The sequence below is a fragment of the Chiloscyllium punctatum genome, chromosome 11, assembly GCF_047496795.1.
Source record: "Chiloscyllium punctatum isolate Juve2018m chromosome 11, sChiPun1.3, whole genome shotgun sequence".
NCBI lineage: Eukaryota > Metazoa > Chordata > Chondrichthyes > Orectolobiformes > Hemiscylliidae > Chiloscyllium > Chiloscyllium punctatum.
Genome location: NC_092749.1, coordinates 68,042,806 through 68,062,490, shown reverse-complemented (window position 1 = coordinate 68,062,490; position 19,685 = coordinate 68,042,806). Strand labels below are relative to the sequence as shown.

The 19,685-nt window shown below is 41.8% G+C and overlaps 1 long non-coding RNA gene across 1 annotated transcript; it reads right to left on the bottom strand.

Moving 5' to 3' along the window:
• Positions 1 to 367: 367 nt before the first annotated feature.
• Positions 368 to 13,722, bottom strand: LOC140483067 (uncharacterized). The gene is made up of 3 exons (XR_011961878.1): positions 13,566 to 13,722; positions 12,897 to 13,031; positions 368 to 2,630 (listed from the first exon to the last, which is right to left on the bottom strand). It is a non-coding gene; the product is annotated as an uncharacterized lncRNA (long non-coding RNA).
• Between the last annotated feature and the right edge of the window lie 5,963 nt (positions 13,723 to 19,685).

Here is a 19,685-nt window from a genome sequence, read left to right as displayed (position 1 = left end):
TGTCAGTGGACATTAAAGTTTACATTCAGTGAACTTGAGTGAAGTCACTACAGTTTGTGCAGCATTGCTGACCATCCCTCAGGGTCAGATTCTGGGAATTGACCTCCCTGACCACCCGGTCCCATTTCCTTCTGAGAATAGTCCTTAAGGACTTTCAATTGCAATTCCTCCTATGCAAAACCTCCTCCCAACACCCATGGAAACATGATCTTTCTTCTCAGATCTGCCTCTAGCACTATCAGACTTTCAACAACACTTCATGAATGTGTGAGTTTCCTTCCTGGTGCTCTATTATGCAGATCCGACAGAAGTCAGTCTCCACTGAATGAAGGTCTCCTTTAAGAGTCAAAAATCACACAACAGCAGGTTATAATCCAACAGGTTTAATTGGAAGCACACTAGCTTTCGGAGCGATGCTTCTTCATCAGGTGATAGTGGAGGGCTCAATCATAACACAGAATTTATAGCAAAAATTTGCAGTGTGATGTAACTGAAATTATACGTTGAAAAATTGATTGTCTGTTAAGCCTTTCATCTGTTAGAATACAGTGATAGTTTCACTTCTTTCATGTGTAAATCACAAAACTTTTTTAAAAAAAGTTGCATTCTTGGGTTAGCTGTTAACAATGGGGATAGCTAGACAATATGTTGAAGGTGTTGGCCCCCTGTGTTCTCTGTCAATGACCTGATGTTTAGATTGATTCTAATCTAAAAAGTGAGATAACAGAGTTTTACATAAATTCATGCAGTTTTTGAGCTCAGAGTTCTACATGAATGCATGCAGTTTTTGAGCAAAGTACAATGTAACCCTGAAAGTACAAATTCACCCCACAAAATATGTGTGCTTGTGGGTCTTTGTCTGTGTGTCTGTCTGTCTGGGTTGGGGGTTGTGAGTGTGAGAAAGTGTGTGTAGTGAGTGCAGAGTGTCTTAAGTCTGTGAGGGGGTGCATGTGAGTGTGGGAGTATGTCTGTAAGCGTGTGTGTGGGTGTCTGTATGTATGTGTGTCCAAATGTATGTGTGTATAGGAGTGCCTGTGTGTGTGTGAGTGTGTGTAGGAGTATCTGTATCTGTGTATAGTGCAATAGTGGTCACCTGTAATGTGACATGAACCCAAGGTCCCGGTTGAGGCCCTCCCTATGGGTACCGAACTTAGCTATCAGCCTCTGCTCGGCCACTTTTCTCTGCTGCCTGTCCCGAAGTCCACCTTGGAGGATGGTCACCTGAAGGCTGAATGTCCTGGACCACTGAAGTGTTCCCCAACTGGGAGGGAACCCTCCTGTCTGTTGATTGTTGTGCGGTGCCCATTCATCCGTTGTTGTAGCCTTTGCGCGGTTTCCCCAATGTACCATGCCTTGGGGCATCCTTGCCTGCAGCGTATAAGACAGACAACATTGGCTGAGTCACATGAGCACCTGCCATGTACAAGGTGGGAGGTGTCCCCAGGCAAAATGGTGGTATCTATGTCCATACTCTGACACGTCTTGCAGCGTCTACCGTGACAGGGTTGTATGGAGTTGTTCTGAGAGCTGGGCAGCTTGCTATGAACAACGATCTGTTTGAGGTTTGGCTGTTGTTTAAAGGCAAGTAGTGGAGGTGTGGGGAAGGTCTTGGTGAGGTGCTCATCCTCATTGATGTGCGGCAGGTCACGAAGAACATGGCTTAAGTTTTCAGCCCCTGGGAAGTACTGAACAATGAAGGGTACCCTGTCAGTTGCAGCACATGTCTGTCTCCTGAGGAGGTCTTTACGGTTCCTTGCTGTGGCACGATGGAACTGGCAGTGGATGAGTTGAGCATCGTACCCAGTTCTTGTGAGGGCATCCTTGAGTACTTCCAGGTGTCCATCACGTTCCTCCTCATCTGAGCAGATCCAGTGTATGCGTAGGGATTGTCCATAGGGAATGGCTGTTTTAATATGTTTTGGGTGGAAGCTGGAGAAGTGTAGCATTGTGAGGTTGTCTGTGGGGTTGCGGTAGAGTGTGGTGCTGAGGTGTCCATCCTTGATGGAGACACATGTGTCCAAGACTGAGACAGACAGTCAAGAGTAGTCCATGGTGAGTTTGATGGTGGGATGAAACTTGTTGATGTCACTGTGTAGTTTTATCAGTGACTCCTCGCCGTGGGCCCAGAGGAAGAAAATGTCATCAATGTACCTGGTGTACAATGTTGGTTGGAGATCCTGCATCAAGAAGAAGTCTTGTTCGAACCTGTGCATAAAAATGTTGGCATATTGGGGTGCAAATTTGGTCCCCATGTCTGTTCTGTGTGTCTGGATGAAGAACTGGTTGTCAAAGGTGAAGACGTTGTGATCGAGGATAAAGCGGATGAGTTGTAGGATGGTGTTTGGAGATTGGCAGTTGTTGGTGTTGAGTACTGAGGCTGTTGCCACGATGCCATCATTATGGGGGATGCTAGTGTAGAGTGCGGAAACGTCCATTGTGACGAGGAATGTTCCCGGTTCGACTGGTCCGTGGGTGCTGAGTTTCTGTAAGAAATCCGTAGTGTCACCACAGAAGCTGGAGATCCCCTGTACAATAGGTTTCAAGATGCCTTCCACATAGCCGGAGAGATTCTCACATAGGGTCCCATTGCCCGACATGATGGCACGTCCCGGTGTGTTGGCTTTGTGTACCTTTGGAAGGCAGTAAAGACAGTCCTTTAAGAGTGGCTGGTTACACTGTTATCAGCAAACACTGCACATTGCCCCCTGTTGTGTGCACAGGTAGTCTGGCAGTGCAAAGCTCATTCAGGCCAATGTTATAATGAAAGAAATTGGGCCAAATTTGCATGCAATCTTCCTGCATAGTACAATTCATAAGCCTTACCCTGTAAGTAAACTCAACAGTTCGGCATCATAAATCTGAATTACTGGAAAATACTGATTAAAAAGACATTCTCTTAAATTAATCAGAACCTGAAAATCATCAGGTTGTAGTGTCATTTATTGAGATATTGCCATGAGTCATAACCAAAAATTACTTACTTAGTCACCTGTCAATCAATCAATCAACCGAGAAGTTATAGATTGTAGATAACTCAGGACCAATTTCTGAAATAATCACACCTCAGTACACATTGATTGACAGGAGCCAATGTGAACAAATTTTAAGCTGTTCGCTTTGTTTAAGGTTTGTCATGTTATTTGAATAGTTGTTTTCCTATACAGCAGAGAAAATACTTATCAATGATAATTCTCCAATGTAGCACCTAGCATTTTTAAAGTTGCCAATTAAATAACTAGTTTATTCCATTATTTATGTCATATATGTCAGGGTAACATATGTAATCTGGGCATTAGATATCAAGAACATAAGAGGTAGAGTTCTGTGTGTACCATGGGACCTCTCCCTATCTCATTCCTTGATTACAACTTTAAAGAACTAAAATATCCAACCAACCAAAGTTCTAATAGCTGGGGTTGATACTTGATGTCTCTGTCTGTGATCTAGGCCAGAAGTGTAGGACTGACATTAATACAGAAAACTTTATAGCGAAAAAAAAGCTTTTGGAAGCTAGGACTATTTCAGGTTTACATTTTTTAAAATGGGATGTTGATTAAAGCTGACTGCAATTTTCATTTTCCAATTGGTTCATGCCTGTTTAAAGATATTATTTATTTTATCCATTTCAGTGAAAACAAAATTCCAGTTCCGTAGCATTTATATTGAATGTAACTTCAATATATAGTCATTTAATAAATTAGTTCACTAATTTTGTCAACAAAAGCAGCTCTCATGAACTGATACAAAGAATTAACCTGAGAGTGCCCCAGGAAAGTTGGCATTCATTCACCTTGTGCGGATTACCAACTATTATCTTCATTCTTTAACCACTCGCTATGGTGTTGGTAAAAACAATTTTCCCAGGGAGGAAGCTGGTCATAGAGTCATAGTCATAGAGGTGTACAGCATGGAAACAGACCCTTCGGTCCAACTTGTCCAAGCCGACCAGATATCACAACCCAATCTAGTCCCACCTGCCAGCATCTGGCCCATATCCCTTCAAACCCGTCTAATTCATGTACCCATCCAGATGCCTTTTAAATGTTGCAATAGTACTCGCCTCCACCACTTCCTCTGGCAGCTCATTCTGTACATATATCACCCTCTGTGTGAAAATGTTGCCAATTAGGTCTCTTTTATATCTTGCTCCACTCACTCTAAACCATGTCCTCTAGTTCTGGGCTCCCCCCACCCAGGGAAGAGACTTTGTCTATTTATCCTATCCATGCCCCTCATGATTTTATAAACTCTGAGGACACCCCTCAGACTTCAGTCGAGGGAAAACAGCCTCAGCCTATTCAACCTCTGCCTATAGCTCAAATCCGTCAACCCTGACAACATCCTTGTAAATCTTTTCTGAACCCTTTCAAGTTTCACAACATCTTTCCAATAGGAAGGAGACCAGAATTGCACACAATATTCCAACAGTGGCCTAACCAACGTCCTGTACAACTGCAACATGACCTCCCAACTCCTGTATTCAATACTCTGACCAATAAAGGAAAGCATACCAAATGCTGCCTTCACTATCCTATCTACCTGTGACTCCACTTTCAAGGAACTATGAACCTGCACTCCAAGGTCTCTTTGTTCAGCAACACTCCCTAGGACCTTACTATTAAGTGTATAAGTCCTGCTAAGATTTGCTTTCCTAAAATGCAGCACCTCACGTTTATCTGAATTAAACTCTGTCTGCCACTTGTCAGCTCATTGGCCCATCTGATCAAGATTGGGTTGTAATCTGAGGTAACCTTCTTCGCTGACCACTACACCTCCAATTTTGGTGTCATCTGCAAACTTACTAACTGTACCTGTTATGCCCATATCCAAATCATTTATATAAATGATGAAAAGTGGTGGATCCAGCACCAATCCTTGTGGCACTTCATTGGTCACTCCAGTCTGAAAAACAACCCTTCATCGCTTGCTGTCTTCGACCTTTTGAGCCAGTTCTATATCCAAATGGCTAGTTCTCCCTGATTTCCGTGAGATCTAACCTTGCTAACCAGTCTCCCACGGGGAACCTTACTGAAGTCCATATAGATCGCATCTACCACTCTGCCCTCATCAATCCTCTTTGTTACTTCTTCAAAAAACTCAATCAAGTTTGAGACATGATTTCCCACGCACAAAGCCATGTTGATGATCCCTAACCAGTCCTTGCCTTTCCAAATACATGTACGTCCTGTCCCTCAGGATTCCCTCCAACAACTTGCCCATCACTGACTTTAGGTTCACTGGTCTATAGTTCCCTGGCGTGCCCTTACCACCTTTCTTAAACAGAGGCACCACGTTAGCCAACCTCCAGTCTTCCGGCATCTCACCTGTGACTATTGATGATACAAATATCTCAATAAGCAGCCCAGCAATCACTTCCCTTGCTTCTCACAGAGCTCTTGGGTAAACCTCATCAGGTCCTGGGGATTTATCCACTTTTATGTTTCAAGACATCCAGCACTTCCTTCTCTGTAATATGGACATATTTTAAGATGTCACCATCTATTTCCCTACTTTCTATATCTTCCATGTCCTTTTCCACAGTAAACACAGATGCAAAATACTGGTTACATCTGTGATGTGTGCTTGTCAGTCTTCACGTTTCAACTCACCTTTTGAAAGTTACTTCGAACTTCAGGTTCTGATGATAGGAAACGCTAACTGTTTCTTCCCCTTCTGATACTGTCTGATCTGAGTAATTTCTGTAGTTTTTGATTTTTAAATTTCAGAATTCCAACATTGACTTTGTTTATGTCTACTTGCAATTTGACAAGTCAGTGGGAGTGATGATAAAGGAATTCAAGATAAAATGGCTTTCAATTAACGTTGGATGAGGTAGACTTCCAATTTCCACACCCAGAGGACTAATCTGGCAGCGTGAATTTTATGGATCAAATTATAAGATGATATTTAAGGAAATCAGCTGACATAATCAATGGGCTGATTGGCCAGTTCAAATTCTCTGCTGAAGTTACAAACGGCAACCCCTTAATTCATGGTACCATCATGGATGTAAAACTAATTGACATCAAGCTTGGTGGTAAGTCATTGGCTGTTGTAGAAGATCATTAACATGAAACCCTGCGAAGGCACATCAATGGTTATAACAGTTTTCCAAATTCAACTTGCAACTGACAATGGCATCTCTTGGTCATCATTGTAGCAACTCTTTTTCTGGTTTTAAACAACTTACAAAAATCATCACATTCTCAGGAAGCACAGTTTCAGTACTTGTTGTATTGTCTGGTTCTACAGCATTTATAAGAATGGTAACTGTAAGAGATGTAGAGAGTTAGAGCTAGAAGAGAAAGTTCTTCTTTCAGAGCTGTAAGAATCGGGAATGCTCAATCTAATTTTACCTTTAAAGGGAGGCAGACACCTACTTGAGGATGAAGATTTTATAGGGTTACAGACAAAAAACAGGAACATAAAACTAAGCATAATGTGTTATTCCATGTCTTGGTCTGAAGTTGGAACCTATTAACAGGGTACTTAGTTGTCCAGGCCAGGGAAGTCTTGGATTCCATCCCTATGCCTGTGCTCAGTTTGCTGAGCTAGGCAATGCAAAGGTCCCATATGGACCTCACTGTTCAATGAGCAATGCTTCTGAATTGCAGCTTCGTGATTGCAACCAATAAGTGCACACAGCTATGGGTTTAAGTGTAGGCATATGTTCGTGTGAGTTTGGATATTGGTTAAAAACTGGAATGTACTTGTTTCTGTTCCCCTTATAGTTGATGACCCAACTGAAGGGCGACAAGGTTGAAATTCCAGTTGAAATATGATCCCAGTGACTAAAGGAGTGGGGTTGGGAAGAAAAGAAATTGGATAAATACTTGAAATGAAAGCAATTAAGTAACCATGGGGAAAGAGCCAGGGAGTACAACTAATTTGGTATCTGCCAAAGATGCAAGGTAGGCACAGTGAGCCAAATGGTCACTTTCTGCACTGTATCATTCCATGATAGGAGGATGGCAGATGCACCATCAACATTTGCTGGGAAAGGTAGGATGTTTCTGAAGGATTTTGCAAAACATCTCTGACCTGTTAGAGATTAAATAAACAGCTAGTTAGATCTATAAGACAACTGTCAATTTATATTGGTTTATATTAAGAAACCAAATACCAACTTTTGAGTTTTGTGCCAGATTGGCCAATAGGAAGGCTCAGGTAAAAGGCAGCAGCCAGAGACTGCAGGGAACAGTTCTCAAAAATTCACAGATCACCAGCAGTCAGGGGCATGGGATACATTCAGAGTGAGGCAGGGGAATTACAGGAACTGCCCTGTCAGAGGAAGAGATGGATGGTGGGGGGAGGGGGGGGGGATTACTAGGGGAGCGTTCCCTGGAGAACAAGAACTCGAAAGTGGTGAGCTGGCAGTGGAGAGAGTTGGTATGGCAGAACTGACAGAAGAGAGAGTGCAGGCAATGGGAGAGAGCTGGCATAGGACAGAGCTGCCAGCAGAGAGTTCTGCCAAGGGGAGAGAACAGATAGGTGGAAAGAGTTGCCAGGGGATTAGGAGTTGGCAGGGGAGAGTGCTGGCATGGGAGAGAAATCTGGCAGAAGGACAGATTGCAGGATTGTGGGGGTGGTGACAAATTCGCAAGGGGAGAGATTGAGGAAGGAGAGATTCCAGGGCAGCGCTTGTGAGGGGAGAAGTTGAGAAGGAAGAGATTGCAGTGAGAGATTGAAAGAGGAGAGAGAGCAAGGGGAGGAATAGTGACAGAGAGGTTGCAGGTTAGAGATAGTAATGAGAGAGTTTGAAGTTTAGAAAGCACAGGATGGAGATACAATAAGGAGAGAAATCATTGCTGGAGAGTGAGGGGGTGCAAATATGGAGGTGGAGACATTGTGAAGGAAAGAGAATGGAAGTGAGATTTCAGGAGCAACAATCCTGGAGACAGACTGAAGGAAAGAGAGATCAACAAGGGAAGAGAGAACATTGGCTTAGAAGTTTCAGAAGAGAGATTGCTGGTAAGGGGAGAGATTGCAAAGAAGGACTTTGAGGCTAAGAAGCTTTTGCTTTTTTAAAGTTCCTCTGGCCATCTACCAACATCTCAGGGGTTTTAGATTAGATTACTTAGTGTGGAAACAGGCCCTTCGGCCCAACAAGTCCACACCGACCCACCGAAGCACAACCCACCCAGACCCATTCCCCTACATTTATCCCTTCACCTAACACTACAGGCAATTTAGCATGGCCAATTCACCTAACCCGCACATTTTTGGACTGTGGGAGGAAACCGGAGCACCCAGAGGAAACCCACACAGACATGGGGAGAATGTACAAACTCCACACAGTCAGTCACCTGAGGTGGGAATTGAACCCGGGTCACTGGCACTGTGAGGCAGCAGAGCTAACCACTGTGCCACCATGCCGCCCACAGATTTATTCCTAAATCTCAGGGTCTCTGATTAACATCTCATTGGAAGGACTCCATTTCATACAATGCAATACACTTTTAGTTCTACACTAGGTTATGTTCCACAGTTAATGTTTCTTTCAGGTGTATGAAATAATTTCTCATCTGACATTTGGGGGAGCTTGTCAGTGCATACACAGTCAAAAATCGGGTTGTTGTAAACACTAGGATTAAGGTGTTTCGGTAAAATTGAAAAAGACTGGACGTTAAATATTGTCAATGTTCAGTTGTGAAATTACTAACAGGATTTTCAGACAAACCCATACCGCGTGGTTATAAGAAGATGTGTAAGATTAAATGTGTTTATGAATACAACTAGATGCAGGTTGTAGTCGATATTGGTCTGGTCCCTTTTAGTAAAATTACACCAACACATCCTAAGTCCATCAAAGACTAATTTTCCACATTGAAAAAGAAGTATTGTTACTGAAGCCTAAGTCACAAAGTCCCAGGTCATTAAATCCATAATAAACATATTCAGTTTTACTACAATGTAGGCTGCCACATCAAGACTTCCTAGTTTCTCAACAAAAATTTTAAAAACTGATAGAAACTGAAAAATCTCAGAACTTTTAAATCAATTTTTAATCACTTAATTATTAATGGGCTTTATTAATCAACAGTCAAGAGTGGGTTGGCACAGCAGGTCAGGCAGCATCCGAGGAGCAGGAAAATCAACATTTTGGGCAAAAGTCCTTCATCAGGAATGAAGCTGAGAGCCTCTGGGTCGGAGAGATAAATGGGAAGGGGGTGGGTCTGGGGTGAAGGTAGCCGGGATTGCAATAGGTGGATGGAGGTAGGGTAAAGGTGATAGGCCGGAGAGGAGGGTGGAGCGGATAGGTGGGAAGGAAGATGGACAGATGGGACAGGTCATGAGGACGAAGTTGAGTTGGAAGGTTGGAACTGGGGTAAGGTGGGGGGGAGGGGAAATGAGGAAACTGGCGAAATCTACATTGATGCCATGGAGTTGGAGGATCCCAAGGCGGAAGATGAGGCGCTCTTCCTCCAGGCGTCAGGTGGTGAGGGAGTGCCAATGGAGGAGGTCCAGGACCCCCAGGTCCTCAGCAGAATGGGAGGGAGTTAAAGTGTTCGGCCATGGGGCAGTAGGATTGATTGTGTGGGTGTTCTGCAGATGTTCCCTGAAGTGCTCTGTAAGTAGGTGTTCTGTCTCTCCAATGTAGAGGAGACCGCATCGGGAGCAATGGATATAGTACATGACTGGTGGATGTGCAGGTGAAACTTTGAATGTGGAATGCTCCTTTGGGGCCTTGGGTGGAGGTGAGGGGGGAGGTGTGGGTGCATGGTTTTTCAATTCCTGCAGTGGCAGGGGAGGGTGGATTGTTAGGTGACGTGGACCTGACAAAGTAGTCGGAGAGGGAACGGTATTTAGGGAAAGCGGATAGAGGTGGGGAGGGAAACATATCTCTGATGGTGGGTTCTGTGCAGTCTAGTTGATATGTAAAAGAACAGTGCAGCTGATAATGCCATCATGGACACCTATTTGAATGAACAGTTCACTTGTGTTGACATTGAGATTAGCCTAGCCTGCTGAGAGCAACCAGTGAAAATTATGTGCAAAATTCTTTAGAGCCACCAGAATATTAAACATCAAGAGATCTCCTTGCACCACGACTGAAACACTTGAAGGGTTTGTTTCCTCTTCAACAGTAAAAATTGCCATCAGCTTTTCACTGGTTATTGGCGCTTAACATTCCTACCGGCTCCTCCTGGCACTGCTGATTGATCTTTCACTATGTACCATATGTGTTCATAAAGTATTTATGTGAGACAGCGTTGCCACAGTAGCAAACCCAGGCCATTCTGAGTGCCAGGCCTCAGTAATATGCATCTGGTAAATTGCCAGTTCTGAAAAGGTGCCCTATTATAGCCCACAGGCTTGCAGTCAGTCCAATATCAGGTGGCAGGGAAGGCAATCTCACCTGCACTTACTATCCCTTACCTATCAACACTTACCTTCCTGCTTTTGTTGGCAGCTTTTACTGAGTGGAATGTTCATGGTTGACACTGATTTGCTTGGGTTCTTTGATATTTGCACTTGATTCAAGGTATAGCTTGGCCACCTAGCTCAAAGCCCCAGGAAGTATGTTGACGCAAATAGAATTGAGCAAGAGGTTGACCAGCTCAATTTTCACTCAGTGACCTGCTGATTTTTACAGGCAGAGGAGTTAGAACGTTATGTTTAATGTTCTGGCAAAAGCAACCAAAATGTACCAGGTCGATAACTTGTGGGCTGTGCAGGAGGGTCAGTTCATTCAATGATATCACCCATTCAACAGGAAAGCAGTCCGATTTTATGATGCTGTTGAATTCTCAGAAGTGGCTCCTAAACAATTTAGAGAGACTTTTCAGTGCAACTTGTGAAGTCCTAGGCTGGAAATAGTTTTGGAAGTTGCTCTGGTTGGCTTTCTTCCTTTGCCTCACTACTTCCTGGATGTTATCTGTTATTTGAGATAAGACATGGAGTACTTGCCTCTGTATAAACATAGAAGTACTCAAAACACATATAGAAATGACAATACACTATCCATTTGATTCCTTGTTATTTGTATCTCCACAACATTGGGTGTAAGAAAAATCGATGTCGCCCCAGTGTATAGCAATGCAATTTCATGTGGACGCGGAGAGTGGAAATTTTAATAGGTTTGTCCCATGATGATCCAAAAGATTGGGAGGACATTGTGGTCAATAGTGAGAAGGCAAACCAAGGCCAAAGAGGATCCAGCTTTCTTTCCTAAAGGAACACTTCTAGCCAGAAGAAACATTTCATTTTGTAAACTCTACTTTCCAAGATTGACTTGCCACCAGCACAGCCTAATGAGGAAGATGCAATGCCTTGTTAAAATTGCAGTTTAGCCCAACTGATATTGCTGAATATTTCTGCATATTTAAAGCAGTGGTCTACTCCTTCAAGCAAATATCTCTTTTACCTGTTAAAACCAGCCGATTAAAATGAGGTCCTGCAGGAAGGCAGAGGATTTGAATGGACTAAGGTACTGCCCTTCTTTTAGCTGCTCAATATCTTGGTTACTGACCAGTTGATCAGAGTTAAAATCAGACCATAAGTGTCTGCAAAAAGGCTCTTGGAGTAATGGTAATGTCCCAACATGTGGACCAGGGGAATATCTCTGAACAGGTTGATTAGAAAATGAAGAAAAGGTTAAGATCATTATTACTGCTGCTTTGTTATAAAAAATTCTGCAGTACTGCTCTCAAATTCTGGCTCCATATGAGCATGATCCTGAACCTGAAACCCCTTGCTGTCTGGAGTTCATAACAAACACAATTCTAACATACTTGAGCAGTTTAGCAAAAGTCCAACTACAGTTCATTTCTCCCCTACTACCACTATCAGAACTTGCTCCCTGCAGACACACAACTGGAGGAATTCAAACATATTCCAGATCAAAGAATGTTTTTGTCATAAGAAATATTTCCCCTTTTCTAACCTCTGCTAAAGACACTGACTTCCACTAGGTTCAGGCACTAGTTTCTACCTTACAACTCAATGAACAGCCAATATATTATACTTGGACCTAACCTAGTAAGTATGTGCAGTCTATTGTTGTATAATGTAATGGCTCTGAATGGGCTAATGTCATGTTACATTGGCTACACCCATTCTATTGATGCTACAATCTGTAGGTGGAGACAGGAAGTTCTCTTCTAGTTTTTGGAGGGAGCAGATGTAGCTGTATCAGTTCTTTAAAGTTTGTAAAGATTATCCCTGATCAAAGTAATTAGTTATTGCCATCATAAAGTAAACCTTCTTGACATCTAAGAACAATACAGTAGTTGTGTCCCAATTCTGGGCCATAAAGTCTGGTTTCACATCCCACCACAGTATGGGAAGGTCATAGAGGTGCAGAGATAGCTCAGGGGTTAGCACTGCTGCCTCACAGCTCCAGCGACATGGGTTTAATTCCATCTTGGATGACTGTCTGTATGGAGTGGGCACGTTCTCCCTGTGTCTGCATGGGTTTCCTCCCACAGTCCAAAGATGTACAGGTTAGGTGGATTGGCTGTGCTAAATTGTGCAGGCTAGGTGGATTAGTCATGGGATATGCAGGGTTACAGGGAATAAGGTCAGTGGGGATGGGTCTGGGGATAAACACCACAAGGGACCAGGAAAGTGGTCATCCGGAAAAATACCACAACTATTTGATTATGATTCTGATGCAATGTCCATGTGAAAGCACAGTTTCCATTCTTATCAGGAGGGGGATTATGAGCTGGCCTATTGCCCTCCTTGACCAGTAAGGTTAAGCTAACTGCCACCTACTTCAGAGTCAATACAATCCTGGTCAAGAGTCGAAACTGGCATCTCCCCAGGGTTTACGTTCATCCTATGAATTGAATTTACCAATTGAGTTGTCAAATTGCCCTCTGAAGAATTGTTTAAGTAGGATTTTAGCATGTTTGTAAATGAGGATTTTAAAACTGTGCTCACAAACTAACCTTGATTCAGAGTTCAACGACCTTCATCTGTTTGGAGTGTGTGGTGCTGAAAAAGCACAGCAGGTCAGGCAGCATCCGAGGTGCAGGAGAATCGACATTTCAGGCAAAAGCCCTTCATCAGGAATCCTTCACCTGCTATAGAGAGATACAATGGATAACTGCACTCCAACCCAATCCCTCCTGTTAAACTATAGGAAAATATGGAACTGACAAAGAACAAACCCTCTTATTTGTAATCCAATGAGTTTAAATTCAAACACCTAATTTAAAAGCAGGATGGGTCTAAGCAGATTACTGCATTAACAATGACATAAAGGCTAGCATTTCAGCATTGGGTAGCACATACTTATCTCAAAATTGAACAGCAAAAATAAAACAACAGCAAGGACTCAGTGCTGAAGTAACTTGTAATGTTAGCAGTCTGTTTCCTTAAATTCACAAACAGTGCAAGAATAATAGAAGAAGAAATGATAGTCTGAAACACAAATGAAACTCAAACGCCAGGCCACACAATTGTAGCTTTAAGGTGAACATCGAGTTCAGTCAGAGGCCTTTGAATGAACAGGAAAAAAGATCAAGGAGAGGTTATGGTTATCTGTGTCTGCTTATTTTTCCTTCATGGAAAATCTTTAAGCTGCTGTGAAAAGACGTCTCTGTCTGTGCCATTACCAGGTCCTGCGTGCAGATGTCTGGGTCTTCTGCCAGTCACGGCCAGCTCAAAAGGTCAGTTCAAATCCTTGTAATCTGAGGCCCGACGCTTCCTGTTGGTTTTAATGAAAGCTTCATGCTTGTTTGAGTCCCTTTGGCAAGATCCTCTATGCCTGACTGCTCTGGCTGGTCACAAACAGACTCTAACCCTATCTGCTTAAGAACCCTTCTGTGACCTGTTCACAAAATTATTCTATTCTGTATTTAAATTAGACAAGTGAGCTGAGTACAGGCAAATTTTTTTTAAAATTAAATTTTGATTTAAGATTAAACTTTGGCTGAGACGACTTGGAAATAAATGAGACATATTTCCCCTCCTCCACCTCTGAAAATAAAAACAGAACATCAAATTGCTTTTATGAGGGGAAAGGGCAAGAGACATAACCGATCACAGTATGGCACATGAAGGTAAATCACTGTAAAAGGAAATTGCGGATAACGTGATCTTAGATGGACTAACCTGCATTTTTAAAGTTTCCTCAATGTCACTGTTTATTCCTGTCAATAAATCCATTCGATATACTGTTTCACTGAAGTGCTGCCTTGGTACTCACTAAGTACTGAAAACTGCCACAACTCTCTCAAATCCTTTTAAACTTTAAACTATATATGATAGCTACTGTAAAATAAACAGAGGAATTGCATTGTATACGCTGTCATAGTCTTGACTTTAAAGGAGGGATCATGGCAGCTTGATGGACCAGATTGCTGTGAATCAATAACATCTTTGGAGGATAAGGGGTGTGATTTTTCTTCTTTTGAACTGTCCATTTTATGGCAGTCTTAGGCCCCCAAAGATAATAGAACATAGAACAGTACAGCACAGAACAGGCCCTTCAGCCCATGATGTTGTGCCGACCATTGATCCTCATGTGAGGTAAACCTAATGTATGATCCCTCAAATTTCTGTGACCATGTGCATGTCCAGCGGTCTCTTAAATATCCCCAATGACCTCGCTTCCACAACTGCTGCTGGCAACACATTCCATGCTCTCTCAACTCTCTGTGTAAAGAACCCGCCTCTGACATCCTCATTATATTTTCCGCCAAACAGCTTAAAACTATGACCCCTTGTGTTAACAATTTCTGCCCTGGGAAAAGTTTCTGGCTATCAACTCTATCTATGCCTCTCATTATCTTGTACACCTCAATTAGGTCCTCTCTCTTCCTCCTTTTTTCCAATGAAAAAAGTCCGAGCTCAGTCAACCTCTATTCGTAAGATAAGCCCTCCATTCCAGGCAGCATCCTGGTAAACCTCCTCTGAACCCTCTCCAAAGCATCCACATCTTTCCTATAATAGGGCAACCAGAACTGGACACAATATTCCAAGTGCAGTCTAACCAAAGTTTTATAGAGCTGCAACAAGATCTCATGGCTCTTAAACTCAATTCCCCTGTTAATGAAAGCCAAAACACCATATGCTTTCTTAACAACCTTGACCACCTGGGTGGCAATTTTAAGAGATCTATGTACCTGCATACCAAGATCCCACTGTTCCTCCACACTGCCAAGAATCCGGTCTTGAATCCTGTACTCAACTTTCAAGTTCGACCTTCCAAAATGCATCACTTCACATTCATCCAGGTTGAACTCTATCTGCCACCTCTCTGCCCATCTCTGCATCCTGTCAACGTCACGCTGCAACCTACAATAGTCCTCTATACTGTCAACAACACCTCAACCTTTGTGTCGTAAATGAGATTGGTCAACTAAGGGTTATCATCAAAGCTTTCCTTCTTGGAACAAGCTAGTCAGCACCTTCTCCAGGGAGGGAGTATGGCTGTGGCCTAGCCCTTGGCTCAATTCCCCCAAGGTCCACCCTAAACATAATCTCTGACAAAATAAAACAAAGAACCATGGATGCTGAAGGTCTCAAACAAAAACAAAAATTGCTGGAGAAGCTCAGCAGGTCTGGCAGCATCTATGGAGAGAAAGCCAAGTTAACATTTTGAGTTCAGTGACTGTTCTCCAGGACTGAGGTCTAGTAGCATTGTTATGTGCACAATGTAACACTGTGGCTCAATGGTTAGCACTGCTGCCTCACAGTACCAGGCACTTGGGTTTGATTCCAGCCTCGAGCGACTGACCGTGTGGAGTTTGCACATTCTCTCCATGTCTGTGTGGATTTCCTCTGGGTGCTCTGGTTTCCTCCCACAGTCCAAGATGTGTAGGTTAGCTGAATTGGCCAAGCTAAATTGCTCATAGTGTTCATGGATGTGTAAGTTAGGTGTGTTATTCAAGAGAAATGTACAGTAATAGGGTAAGGGAATGAGTTTGGGTGGGTTACTCTTCGGAGGGTCAGTGTGGACTTGTTGGGCCAAATGGCCTGTTTCCACACTGTAGGAATGCTATGAAGTGACAATATGAGCAACACCACTGTAATATTAAAGTGGATACCATTTGGCAGAGAATATTTTGAATTCCTGAGCCGATGGTTGTTCAATTTGATTCTTCCTCTAAAATTTGTTTGACAACATAATGGTGCAAATATAGTCAAAAAAACATGATATTACAGCCAATATAATGATGTGGTTCCAAGGTGACCAAGGCTAGGAGCTGATCTATCATGGCTAATTCAGAAGGAAAAGCAAGTGGAAAAAGAAGATGGGATTAAAGATGAGATTAGTACAGTAGAGAGAAATGAGCTTAGTTTCAAATGTAAAGTCAGTTTGGATGGAGATAAGAAATAGCAAAGAAAAGAAGTAACCTATAGATCCCCTAACTATAACTACATAATATCACCAAGTACGAAACAAGAAAAAGGTGGGGTTTACAAGGAAAATGCTGTTATAACTGCAGGTGGCTTTAATCTTTATACTGCTTCTCCAGATTAATAAATGTGGGAATGTTTAAAAGTTCCAGAATTTGGTACAATGAGGTGCTGTTCTGGTATTTTAGAAAATAAACGGTGGGTATGGAGTGAATAGGCAATGGAAAGCATGTCAGCAGCTCATTGTCCATCCATAGGCTCCAAGCTACCTCCAAGCCATTTTGCATGGAAGTGGAGTAGAAGACAGCAGGGCTCCCCATTCACATGCAACAAATGGTCAATGAAAATATAATAAGAGATCTTTAAGGCCTGATAATGAAGGTCAGTTGTGGTTTTTCAATCTGCCTCCACAAACCTGGAGGCTAAGGATGCTAACACAACAGCCTGGAGGACACACTGTAGTGACAGACCAGGAAACCAGCACTGCAGGCAACTTTAAACAACCTCCCTGACTACCAGGGTGCAACAGAAGCATCAGGCCTCCATTGTAGAGCAGTTTCCCACATCTCCACTATCATGGCAATAGCTCAACTAGGAATGTATTTCTTTTTAATGTAAACTTTAATAAATTGTTGAAGGTATCTCCATTCTGATGTGCCTTTTTCTCTCAATTACCTGCTGGATATCCTCTCACAGGCTCTCCAACTCCAAGAGGCCCACTCCCCACCATCATGACCTATTGGAATTGAGCCTTCTCCAGGAAAATCATAAGGAATGACTGTCACCAATACAGTGCTGGCTTCTGATTCGCATTTGAGCTTGATGACCGAATTCAGAATCCTGCAGAGAAAATAATTTACAAAAAGTGTGAGACAGTGAGCATAGCTAATATCTAGAGATAAAACAGATGAACTGAACACAAATAGAAATAAATTAGAGATCTGACAGTCTTTGCAGAGACAGACAGGATGACATAGATTTGGACCTGAATATTAAATGGTACGTGACACTTAGGAAGTACAGAAAGCTAGAAAATGTTGGAGAGGTAGCTTTAATAAATTAGTTATGATATTAGCAAAATAGAGAGGGATGACCTGCGTTCAGGAAGCCATGATGTAGAAGTGGTTTGTCGAGATGAGAAATGGTAAAAGTAAGAAGGTTTGAGCAGACCCTCTAAGAGTAAACACATGGCTGAATGCAGTATAACGTAATAAATTATGGGAGATTGTCACTAAGGTAAAATGATAATAATAGATTTTAACGTACATAAACTGGAAAAATCAGATTTGTCAATGTTTGCTCGATGAGAAGTTCATAAAACATTCTCAGTATATTTTCTAAGAACAGCACATTCTAGAGCTAACCAGTGAACAGGCTAAAGTAGACCAGGTACTGTAGAATGAAATAGGATTAATTAACCACCTTGTTTTGAAGGCACCTCCAGATAATAGCAACCATAACATGATTGAGAAATTCATTGAGTTTGAGGAAGTGAGGTATGGATCCAAAACTCATATTTTAAACTTAAATAAGGGCAATTAAGTAGGCATTGAAGCAGATCTAGCTAAATTAAATTGGCAAATTAGGTTAAGTGATAGGTTAATAGAGATTCAGTTGAAGTGGATATTTTGAATGCACAGAATGAATACATTCCAACAAGGAACAAAAATTCCAAAGGGTGAACTTCCATCTGTGATTAACTAAAAAAGTAAAAGATGCTATCAAACTTAAGGACAAAGCTTATAATTACTTAAAGCTGGGTGGCAGGTTAGAAGCTAAATTACATTTTTAAAAATGAATTCTTGCTGGATTTTAAAATGGCTGGTATTGAACACAGGATGAGCACACTGGCTGCTTCTGCAAATTTCCAACATTTACCAGGACAAAAGTAAACTAATTTCCTGCTAGAATGTGAAACACTTGCATTATAAGAATGTTCCATAATTTTATAAGAATATCTTACACTGGCTGTTAATTGTCATAGTAACCCTATTTTCTCTGGTACAGATATTAGCTTATTGTTACTTCTGATTAGAACATTTAAAGGGAGACTGCAGACATGCCCAGATACTGTTATCAGCTAGTTATGACTGATTAAGAAGATTAAAGATTGTAGGCTTAAAATGGCTTCCGAAACACAATAATAAAGTTCTGTTGAAGTTAAAGCTCTCTCTTTCATTACAAAGGCATAGCAGACAAGATGTCTATATCAGCCAGTTCTGAAAAAAAGTGACCATCAAGATTTGTTATTGCTTGCCTTACTACTAACAACTCCACAGTTATCTGCCAAAACAAAAATATTTTATGCTTTGATCACCAAATCAAAAACAGTTTGTTAGCTGAATGGAAGTCTCAATCACATAACTGAAACCATTGGGTTATTTGAATTACTTAGAATTATACATTTTTAAAAAATTCTTTCCTGTGTTTGCTACGAACATGAGGAGAGTAAGCAGCTCCAGGTTTGGTTAACACCCCCTTCTGATCTCAATCTCTCTAAAATGTCTGTGTTCTAGAAAGGACTTTGCTTGCAAAGTAAACCAACTTTCAGCTAACAACTACTGCACTTTCACTAGCACTTCAATGGCATCTCTGCTGCAAAAAAGGATTTCAGTGCAAAGGGAACTGAAAGAACCTCTACTGGACAAATAGGACTCTCTAAGTCATGTGATTTAATTCCAGTATTTTTGATTTTAAGTGAATTGTAATATGGAACTTCTGTCCTTGCCTTTTCTTTTGCATTTTAAATGCATGTGTGCATTAATGTATGTTGTGAATGCCCACTGCTCCAGAATTTGACTGCAATAATAAACTCTACTTCAATTTATTTTGAAATAATCTACTGTAGGTCATTTTTAATGGGGCATCTCAAATGGTTTGGTGAAGCACAAGGTAATTGAAAATAAGGAAAGGAAATTAAAAACAATCTTTGTTAGGGTCAGAAGAGGAGAACAGTAAAATAAAAATTCTTCTTTCTTGCCTGTGATAAAGGAAAAGGATACGTATCATCAGTAAACTATCTCAATTACCGCTTATCAAATATTACATACTGGTAGACATTGAAAATATCATAAGGTAGTAAGAGTGGTCACCTGGGAAAATACCACAGTCAACTTTTAAATTCAGAAAATCTTAGCAGGACTTCTATACTTAATGTTAAGGTCCTGGGGAGTGCTGCTGAACAAAGAGACCTTGGAGTGCCGGTTCATAGATCCTTGAAAGTGGAGTCGCAGGTAGATAGGATCGTGAAGAAGGCGCTTGCTATGCTCTCCTTTATTGGTTAGAGCATTATGTATAGGAGTTGGGAGGTCATGTTGCGGCTGTACAGGATGTTGTTTAGGCCACTTTTGGAATATTGTGTGCAATTCTGG